This window comes from Hippocampus comes, unplaced genomic scaffold, assembly GCF_001891065.2.
Source record: "Hippocampus comes isolate QL1 unplaced genomic scaffold, H_comes_QL1_v1.1 scaffold261, whole genome shotgun sequence".
Classification (NCBI taxonomy): domain Eukaryota; kingdom Metazoa; phylum Chordata; class Actinopteri; order Syngnathiformes; family Syngnathidae; genus Hippocampus; species Hippocampus comes.
Genome location: NW_017805824.1, coordinates 139,641 through 151,365, shown reverse-complemented (window position 1 = coordinate 151,365; position 11,725 = coordinate 139,641).

Sequence of the window (11,725 nt, the reverse complement as noted above, 5' to 3'; positions counted from 1 at the left end):
TTGGTTCATATTCACATGTTATTTATATGACCTTTAATCATTGTTACAAGTGCAATATAACTCAAGATTGGCCACAAGAGTATCAGAATTGTTTACAAGAGCACCGCTTGATTGCGCTGGACTTAATTGTGTTTAATTGTATTCATTTTTTTATGATCATTCTAAATGATGTTTGACTGCAGTTTGCACACGATTTCATTGTTTTCCTTTGCATATTACCGTTGTGTTTTCTTTGTTTTTGTATCACGCAAAGGAGCAGCAGTCCGGTCTTGTGCACTGCAATGACAATAAAAGCAATATGCAAGTCTTCTAATCATCGTAGTAGTACTTGCGTCAGTACAAAAAGTGTTGTCCTGTCTTGTGTGCAAACTTCGATGTTAGTATTTAAATTCTAATCATGTCGTCGAAGCACCCGAAACCCCACCAAACATTCTTTTCTTCACATTCGCATGCGAAGGGTCATTGCTGAGTTGTTTTGTTCACACCAGAGTTTACCTCAATTGCATGATGAGTTGGCTGCCCTTTGGGCATTCTACGTAGGCCAGCCAAGCCATTTGGCTGTGGTACTTCTTGTGTTTTAATTGAACACGCAAAATTGTCCCTAAGTGTGATTGTGACCGTCAATGGTTGTTAATTTATGCGTGACCTGCGATTGGCTGGCAACCAGTTCAGGGTGTACCCTGCCTACTGCCCAAAGATGGTTGGAATAGGCTCCAGCACACCTGCGATTAGAAAATGGACGGATGGATGAATTCTGTGTGACAACAGTGACCAAAGAAAGTGAGTGGCATATTTTGACAACAAATTTCTTCTTCCTGTCCCTGCCTGAGATTTGAAGGCCCTAATTAGACGTCATAACAGACCAGACGCTTTCACCCGCTCTGCTGTCCTAGATGCATAAAGAGCTTGCGCACAGGATACTTGCTCAATAACTCACTCCACTAAGAAGTGAAGACGCACGTCGAGTATTGAGCATTGAGCTAATTCGCAACCCTTGTCGCTGGATGGGCTTTTCAGATAGAAAGCAGAGCCGAGAACATAGCATGTCATAGCAACAGTGTAAAAGAGCAGAAAGCACATACTGTTCCTTAAAATAGACAAACGCGTTCACTTGTCCTCCACCAAACATTCTTTTCTTCACATTCGCATGCGAAGGGTCATTGCTGAGTTATGTTGTTTACGCCACAGTTTGCCTCCTTTGCAGATCAATGGTGAAACTAATCCAGCCAGTTGGCCGCCCTTTGGGCATTCTATGTAGGAAAGCCAAGCCATTTGGCCGTGTCACTTCTAGTTTAATAGCTTTTGGAAAGTCATCAGACATTTTGTTTGAAGTTCATTACTAATAATTATTTTGGATAAAGTTATCGGACATTTGCAGGGATTGCTTTCACACCTGCCTGAATATTTCAAACGAAAGATCGCAAAGCGTTTTGTTTTGTTTTTTTCCCCCCTTATCTGTTAGTATACGAATGAACACTATTTTACGAAAAGTTCTATTACGAATGAACACTATTTTAAGAGTTGTGAGACAGGGGCATATTTTCCCTTGTGCTTAAGTCAGGAAAGGTGTGCACCTGTGAGAGCCTCTCCAAGAATGGACTTTATTGTTTTTATTGCCCATTAAGAGAATATTATGGTGACTCTTGATTTCCAGAGCTTAGCATTTCACAGAAAATATTTTTCCTGATGGGCTTTGTTTTCATTCCACCGTTCAAGGTTCAACAACATCTTCTCGCCCTGTCGGCGAGGGTTTTCCCAGGGGTATTCCGATGTCCTCCCACACCCCAAGTAGGTTAATTGAACACTCAAAATTGTCCCTAAGTGTGATTTTGAGCGTCAATGGTTGTTAATGTATTTGTGCCCTGTGATTGGCTGTCAATCAGTTCAGGGTGTGCCCTGCCTACTGCCCGAAGATGGTTGGAATAGGCTCCAGCACGCCCTCGATGAGCAAATGGATGGCTGGATGAATCCTGTGTGACAACAGTGACAAAAGAAAGTGAGTGGCATATTTTAACAACAAATTTGTTCTTCCTTTCCTGACCGAGACTTGAAGGCCCTAATTAGATGTCATAACAGAGCAGACGCTTTCACCCGCTCTACTGTTTAACGATTCATGCTCTTCTTTTGCTCCATGAATAGTCGCCTCTTTATTTCTCAGCTGTATATTACAAGCCTTTGTTTGCACAAAAAATGTTATTTTCAGAAATTGAGCCACTTCTGTCAGAACTACTTTTTAGTCACGTGCCACATGGATTGTGTCCTGCGTTCGCCTTGTTGATGGGTTTTTGTGGTTTTCAGATTTGTTTGATAAAAGAAAAAAAGTAATTTGCGATGACATAATTTTTGATTCGAAATTGGAAAGTGTTTTTAATGCTAAATGAGATCTTATGACAATGAACATGTTGACTCCGCCGTGCTGCGAGAGGGAAATCCAAACAAGATGATCAGAATTCCTGTGTCGTAATATCTTCAGGTTAAGGGAATAAACCCTGCATGGTAAGTAGTATATTGAAGCATCGTGATTTGTACGCGATTCCAAAGTCACGCTGTAAAACAAAGTTTAAATATGCAATTGTTGTGCCAAGTTCAACACGTCTTCTTGAGGTGTGGTGACATGTCGGTATGCTTCCGCTAACCTTTAAGAGGTGGTGTACTTTTGAGAGCCCGTGACTCCGTCCCACAAAAAAATAAAACCAAACTAGGGGAAAATACCATTTCATATATTTTTGGAGACTAAACCAACATTTGAGCTGAATTTTTTTTTTTTTTTGTCCTTTTGACGGCAAACGTGTGTCACCAACAAGTCTCGCGATCATGGCGATGTGTGTGTTTGCTTGTCTTGCACACGTCACAGCAACCTTTCCCACCTTGCTGAGAAAACAGTGGCGCAAACGGCTGTGTGACACCACCTCCACCCTCTAAAACTCAGTGCCTTACATGTTTGAAGGAACATTGCTCGCGCTCTGAAATAACATGAACGTTCCACTCTTTGTCCACCTGTGTGGGTGCCGTACCAAAGCTTAATCCCTCTCGCATTTCAGTGACGAAGAGATTTAAAATGTCACAGCATATTTCATCCCAAAAGGAATGAAAACATTCAAGTCTTCATCTGAGTTGCTGTGAAAATAACTTTCTCTTGTCGTCTTTGACTCGGTGATTTAGAAGTACCAACATAAACACCAGAGTAGCTAAAATCAGCCAATTGAGTGTGATTTTAGTTAAGGTTGAAGTATGCATCCATCCATCCATCCATCCATCCATCCATCCATCCATCCATCCATCCATCCATCCATCCATCCACCCATCCATCCATCCATCCATCCATCCATTTTCTGATCCGCTTATCCTGACAAGGGTCAAAGGGCATGCCGGAGCCTATCTCAGCTGTCTTTGAGCTGTCTTTGACACCCTGAACTTGTTGCCAGCCAATCGCAGGGTTGAAGTATTGACAAAATAAATAAATACAAGTCATATATATCAAGAACTGCCACGCCAGCATAAAATGTCATTGTCGGTAAAAAAATAAATAAATAAATAAAAAGCCCTCAGTCAATATAAATAACTTCAATAACGAATTCAATAGAACATAAATCATAATGTGTGGTACATAATGAGAGTAAGTTTTTTTGATAAACTGCTGCTTGTGAAGTTAGTTGAGATCAGCTCACTGCTACTGTGCAGTGTTCATATCGAACATCTGTGTTCGCAAGTCAAAGCAAAAACATAAATAAAAAATAGCCTAAGGACATCTCATATCTTGAAAGCCTCATAAGTCTGGATGCTTGTCTGTCAAGGCACCCCCTTGTGCATTCCAAAAATGTATTCCTCGCACCTCCACAAAGTCTCAATGATCTCAGATGTGTAGCTTTTGAACCAATCCTGCTGATAGTCACACAAACAAATGGTGTAGACGCAAACTTCCCCAGGATTTTATGGACATTGTTTTTTTTTTTTTTTTTTTAATGTCTATTTATGTTTTGCCTTAATCCTGCAAAATAACTACAATGGGAGCACGACAAACCGGCTTGGCGGCGACATCTCCTTCGTGTAAACACTTAACGTAAAACTTGCTGCGTTGAAGAGGGTGCGACTGTTGTCAGTCATCCATCACCATGTCTGTCATATAATTTAGTTTTTTTTTTTTTTTGGAACTTTTTGGCCTCCTGTCAAGTGGTTGTGCATTTTTTTTTTTCATCATTGACACCAGCTGCATCTGCTCCGCTGTGGATTCTAACTCTGAACTCAGATGGCCCTATTCCTGTTTATTTACTTCAACCCGCACTATAAGACTGTGCCTGTGAGAGTGGAGTACGAATTCACTGTAAATCACCATTTGTCTGGATAAAATAAACCATTTCATAAGACCACCTTTCATAAAAATGACAAAACGTAAATAGCCTTCTGATGTGCTGCGATGCAGACTTTTGAATGTGAACGTAACTGCACGTTATTGTACGATGCTTCCTTGAATGTTAAGAATGTTAATAAGTTTTAGGACGGCAAGATTTTAACTGATTTGAATTTTAATCCAATCTTATGGCAAAAGTGAAATTGAAATTCGAGCACATCTATACCTCATATCAGGCTTCAATCGCAGTTGTCGAGGACTCACTGCAACGTGCATCATCAGCAGATCAGCGTTGTGGGATCAACTATTGTATATGTTTGAAAAAGTTTTGTCAGTATCTCCCACATCAGCACGCAAGCCTTTGAATCACAACACAAGATCATACGACTGACGGGACACAATGAACCGAAGGACACAAAAGCACCGTCATGACATCCATCGTGGAAAGATGTTGATTGACATGTTCAAGCACTTCCACATAGACTTCGTGAACAGCCCACCATGGCATGCACAGTGTGTACCGAAACATTTCAATTTCGTTTGAGACGTATCATTCTGAGACCAGCAGCTTTTGACAGGTTATACTTTGTAGTTTTGGAAGCATATAATTTCCTTTCACACAGCTCCCAACCTGGCAGTGTGGTAATATTGCAAAATTGCCGACATTACTTCTGTTGGTAGCGTATCCCGTTTCAGTGCGGCACAACATCTCCATGCAGCTTCACCATGTTTACTTTGTTTTCTGAGCTCCACTTATTGACTCAAGTCTGCAGATCTCAGAGCCCTATCGAGCTTGTATTCAACTGACATTTGTTTCAGGTATTCAGGACACAAACCATTCACTTGTCTGTTGCAGTTGTCAAATGATTGTGAATGCTCTGTCCAGTGAAGAATATGTCATACATTTGCACAATGATTTTCTTGATTAAAAAAAAACAACAAATTTTTGCATCAGAAAATAATTAATCTGAAACCACTTCAATAAAAGTTGTGAGTCTGCACTTCAATCACATGTGATTTATTATATTTTAAATACAAAAATCATAAAAAGTTATTGTCCAAATACTTCTGGACAATAACTTTTCTTGATTTTTTTAATGACTTTTTTTTTCTTGATGTAATAGCCACTCTTCCGCTTGATGTTATTTTTAGAGTCTGAAGTGGAAATAATGGTTGGTTAAATTCCTAACAAAATAGACATATTCTAAATGTGATCTTTTCAAAGTGGTTAAAAATTCACATGCACATTTATAAAGTAGATATTTATACACAAGTGCAAAAAGTGATGTGTCGCAATGGCATTTTCCTAATAGTTTAGCAGGGAGAAAGAATAACAATAACAGTGGGAGACTCACCTGTGTTTTGTCCTGACAAACGTGTGTCTGTGTGTGTGTCTGTGTGTGTGTGAGAGAGACCATGTGACATAATGAAAATCTCCTGTTCTGATCCTGACTGAGGTTATCACCGTGTCACATCGTCCTCGGTGAGTTCAGAGACATCCACCTGACGCTCTCCTATCTCTGGCATCTGACTGCTACGTTCCTTTGCAAATTTCAACTTGCTTAGTCACTCTTGTCAGGACACCCGGAAAAAAAAAAAAAAAAAAAAAAAACCCAAAACAAAACATGAGTGCCTCAATGCCTTCATTTTAATCAATCCAATCACGTAATGACGTATGGCCGTGGGATTTGCATTTTGGCTTGAGATGCAAAATTTCTGCATCCGAAACATACCAAGTCAAGTCCAACTATATTGTCAAATGCGCTGTATGTGCAACATAACAGTACAGATGAAATTTCTTCCCTCTCAACCAGACAACAAGAGGAGCCACTGCGGGTGCCTGCGCCGCCATCAAAAGAACAGTTAACATAAAATGACAAAATGATACAACACAACACATAAGACACAGACAGTCGTGCAATCTCAACCACTTTTCCTGCATACACTTTGTTGTTTGAAACAGTTATAGATGAAAGGGAGCGAATCAAAGTGTCCTTTTCACCAGTGGATCAAAAATGTCATGCTGAAAACGTGCACACGTCTGCTACAAGCTAGGTTTGAAAGCAAATGGAAGGTGTAGCGTCCATTAACGAAAAAGAGATTGGCTCTCATCGCCTGTCCCATGTAAATCCGCTTCAATTACATTTCAGGTGTCAGATGGCTGTGAAATAATGCCAACTCATTTGCGTTAATTTTCAGACGGAACCTTTAAGGTCAAGCACAATTGTTCTGTGACCTCCGCCCATCTAGAAGTATTTGTTGTTGTTGTTGTTGCTGTTTTTTAGAATCAACCGATCAAGAAAAGCCATGTCAGGGTCATCCAGTTGCTGTTGTCTTGTGCTGTAACTGTAGAGGCAATGACGTAACACCCTTGTGCTTTAGTGCGTTTGAAAATATTTTTTTAAATTATTAAAATAAAATATGATAACACTGGGGCTGCATGGTTGCTGAGTACTTAGAAGTTAAAAACGTATGAAAAAAGCCCAACTGAGATTATGATAGATTGAATTTATTGCACCAAATTGTTTCAAAGGTACATTTTTATTCCTAACTTTATTCCTAAACAAACTCCACCATTTCTAAAGAAAGAAAGAAAATCACTTTTAATGTTTCCTGGAAATTGTAAATGGACTTGCACTTGGATCGAGTGCTTTTCTACCTTCAAGATAAGCGCTTAACGCCGTCTCCTCATTCGCCAACTGATGATGTGGCGGCAGGAGCAACGGTGGGTTCGTTATCTCGCTCAAGGACACTTACAACGGCTGAGGATCGAAACCCGAATCTTTTTGGGCTGATAGACAACACTCGAGTACCTGAGTCATGTACTACTTACAATGGGTACTGTACCGGTAATTATTCGAACTATGTGTGCCCTGCGATTGGCCGGCAACCAGTTTTGGGTGTAACCTGCCCGTAGACGGTCGGATAGGCTCCAAAATGCCCCGTGGCCCTCGTGCTTCGGGTAAAGGACGGATGGAATATGAAAATGAGTCACTCATCAGCAGAGACAGCAAACCAAAACTTCCATCCAGAGATTAACCGGCCATGTTTCTGTTGTCACGCACTAGGCCACTCCCCCTAAAATACACAATGGACGATCAATTTAATCTGGTATGTCGTTTCATTCAGACAAACGTGAGGCCATCAGCCATTTGTAGATTTGTACTTTTGGTGATCATATCATCCCTTGCCCGTTGATCTCCGAATGATATTTTTGTCCACGACTGGAGTTCAGTTGCAGTTTTGACATTTTCATGGCTGTCACACTGCTCCACCTCATTGCACAACATACATTTTTTTCTCAGAACTGGATTTTTTTTTTTTTTCTTGACAAACCAGACAATGGAAAGCCTGTTGCTATCAGTCATTTTGGACTTCTCATATAGCGTTCATTCTGTTTTCTTTTGAAATGTAGTTTGTTTTAAATTTAGTCTATTATAAAAATAGTCTATTTGTCAAGCATGTGATGGCAAGAAATAAGTATAACAATAAATCTATAAGTAAATACTAAATAAATAAGTAAACTCTCAACTGAAAACGCCATTTAAATAAAACTGTAAACAAATCCACATAATATGAAGTGCAGTTATGCATCATGTTTATGGAATCGATTGACCAACAGAGCAAGAAATGTTTAAAATATTGATCCAATGTCTATGGGCGAGCAAAAAATGGCAAGGCCAAAGCTGTCCCAATGAACCCTGAAAATAAAATTTCAAAAATCAAGTGGCTAGTGTCTTTTGGGACACTCTGCAATTTGTCCTTTTATATCCTCTTTTGTTTTATTATGTTTTTATACTGTTCTGTGCTATTTTTCATTTTTAAAGTGGCTTTTGGAGGCTGGAACAGATGAATGGAATTTCAATTTAGTAGTTCAACAAGGAAGATTGATTTCATATACTTTGCACTCCCGCATACTCGTGGTTCGGTGTTTATTTGCAAAATGTTCTTTACATTTTTTTCCTCTATATTCAAATCCTGTTTTAGTGGAAAACACTTATTGGCGGTTCACCTTAGTGTATTTGATTTTTTTTTTTTTTGGAGAGTATTTGGGGTTAAAAAAAATAACAGAAAAAAATCGTGGATCAATTTTAGACAGATTTGTGCTATTCAAGAGAATATGCGCTATAGCTCAATAAAAGTTAAAAGCATGAGTTTAGGGGGTCAGTAAGCTGAAGTGTCAGTGATTTGTTTGAGGTCACGAGGATGCCATCTACGCAACTCCCACGTAACACTGTGCATGAACCAAGATTTTAACCAAGGTTTTTTGTTTATGACTTCAAGCATTCCAATGCAGCCTAATTGACTATTTCTCAAGCTCCGTGATGATCATCATCATTAGACATCATGGCAACACCCAATACTAAAGTGGCGAATGAAATGAACTGACATGCTTTGTCTCGTAATTGCTGAACTTCACTGGTGTGTGTCTTACTTCCACGATGACTGACAGGTGCTGCTAATATCTCGAGAGGCATCGTTCGCCAGCCAATGCAAATCGTAGCAAGCCATGTGATGGAGAGCAAGGTTGGAATGTAAAACTGAAGATAACATCTGAAACCTCCATCGAGACTCACTGTCACATGCGCAAAGTCGCCAGCCCAGGGGAAATATTTGTCTCATTTTCACACCTATTAGCATGAATAGTTGTCATGCCTGCTGAGGCCCTCCCTTGTGTTTTTCAATTTAAAGCAAAAAAAATATTGTCTTGTGTTATCAGTCACCTTTCACTCGCCAAAGTTCTACACATGGACGGAGGAAAATAGCAGCTCGTCCTTGCCGTGGCAACCTAATTCAGCATCGTGTAGTGCTAGCATGACTCAGTTGAGTGTGCTTGTTCACTTTTTGCAAAGTAACATAATCAATGTTTATTTTTTTGATTCGATTTTATACCACAGGAAGTATTTTTCACAACAGTTCTGTACACAGAGGTTATAGAAGGTGAATGTATCAGCTGTAATACCAAAACACTGTGCTATTATTATGTGTAAAGCTAAATTAACAAGACGACTTGAAGATGAGGGGTCAAAAGTGACCAGTATTTAGAACTGTTTATAATTCTCCTTACCTTGATTAAGGTCCTAGTTCCAGCTGAATACTGCCACCACATTGTTTCATTCTGTTGTTGTGTTGAGCAAGCGTACTGAATACTGCAACTACATTGTTTCATTCTGAGTTGGGTTTGGCAATTGCACTAAATACTGCCACAACATTGTTTCATTCTTGGTTGTGTTGAGCAATCGCATTGAATACTGCCACCACATTATTTAATTCTGCGTCATGTTGAGCAATCGCACTCCGCAATTGCACCCCGGCGAAAGTCTTTTTCACGAGTAAAGGAAGTGACGCTGTTCCAAATATTTGTAATTTTGTCCACAAGCCTTCACGCCTGCTCTTGAAAGATGAAGAGAAAGTTTTGCAATTGTAAATGTGTGTCACCTGATGGGGGTCAAAACAAATGTGTTGCTTATTGAACTGTTACATATTATAGTGAACATTTTTTTTTTTTTTTTTCAAAAAAATATTTGCAATGACTTAGAGCCACTGCTCCTCCACATTGAGAGGTGTCTCGGGCATCTGGTTAGAAAGCCTCCTGGATGTCTCCCTGGTGAGGTGGTCCAGGCAAGTCCAACCGGCAGGAGGTCCTGGTCATGACATATGGGCCATGACACGCTGGAGAGACAATGTCTTCCGTCTGGCCTTGGAACACCTTGGCATCCCTCTGGAAGAGTTGGAAGAAGTGGCTGGGGGGAGGGAAGTGTGGGATTATCTGGTGAAGCCGCGAACTCCACGACCCAACCCCGGATAAGTGGTAGATAATGGATGGATTGATGGATAAGTCACAGGCACAAGAGGTGCATAACTAGCACAAAGAATGCAGCAGTCAAGTTGACAACACCTGAAAATGTTAACAAATGTAAAGCATTGAACAGCACATTTTTATGTTCAATAATAGATAGATAGATAAGGTGCTCGTGACAATTTATAACAAATGCTCACTGCACTGTGAGGTTCCTGTATGTGCAATAGAGCCTACCATCACAGGTATGTGGACAACATTTACGGTTTGCTCACCCGTGCAACAACTTAAACAGCTTGTTCAGATAAGATTTTGAAGTTTACACTCTGTAACCATGCGCTTACAAAGTCGTTGTAATCCTTCAATGATTTGTAAGCTTTCAGTTGGCGGTGTCACGGAGCATGTTGTCAACATCAGGTGGTAAACAATGTCAGGATCTCTGCCCAAAAATCACTCTTGGATAGCGTCCTTTGGCTCGATTCCTCCAGACGGATTACTTTTCTGACGGTATTGTGGTTGTAAATCAGCTGGCAGGTCAGCAAAATACTTCAAAATGCTATCATAAAAGAAGTTGACGATTGCTGCCAAGGGCTGTGTGTGCATGTGTGTAGCCTTCCAAGATGCCTGCGGTAGGAAAAAAAAGATCTTTCAGATTCCTTTGCCTGCAAGCAACCGTTCTACTTCTTGTGTTCGTGTCATGTATTTTCAATAAATCCCCTCCGTGAGCCGTCACCTTACTGTGGTAGAGGGGTTTGTGTGTCCTAGGTGAGGGACCAGACAAAGGACGGCTCAAGAACCCCTTATGACGAATAAAATAAACGGAACTCAGTTTCCCTTGCCCGGACGCAGGCCCCCCTCTGGAGCCAGGCCTGGAGGTGGTGCTCGTTGGCTAGCGCCTGGTGGCCAGGCCTACACCCAAGGGGCCCGGCCGGGCTCAGTCCGAAGAGGCAACGTGCGTCCCCCTTCTCATGGGCTCACCACCCATAGGAGGGGCTAAAGGGGTCGGGTGCAGTGTGAGCTGGGCGCCAGCCAAAGGCGGGGACCCTGGCGGTCCGATCCTCGGCTACAGAAGCTAGCTCTAGGGACGTGGAATGTCACCTCTCTTGCAGGGAAGGAGCCCGAGCTGGTGTGCGAGGTAGAGAAGTTCTGACTGGATATAGTCGGACTTGCCTCCACACACAGCCCGGATTCTGGTACCAGTTCTCTCGAGAGGGGTTGGACTCTCTTCCACTCTGGAATTGCCCATGGTGAGAGGCATAGAGCAGGTGTGGGCATACTCATTGCCCCCTGGCTCAGTGCCTGTACATTGGGTTTCACACCGGTAAACGTGAGGGTTGCCCCCCTCCGCCTTCGGGTGAGGGGACGGGTCCTGACCGTTGTTTGTGCATATGCACCAAACAGCAGCTCAGCCTACCCACCCTTTTTGGAGTCCTTGGAGGGTGTGCTGGAGAGTACTCCTACTGGGGACTCCCTTGTTCTGCTGGGGGACTTCAATGCTCACGTGGGCAATGACAGTGAGACCTGGAAGGGCGTGATTGGGAGGAACGGCCCCCCCGATCAGAACTCGAGTGGTGTTT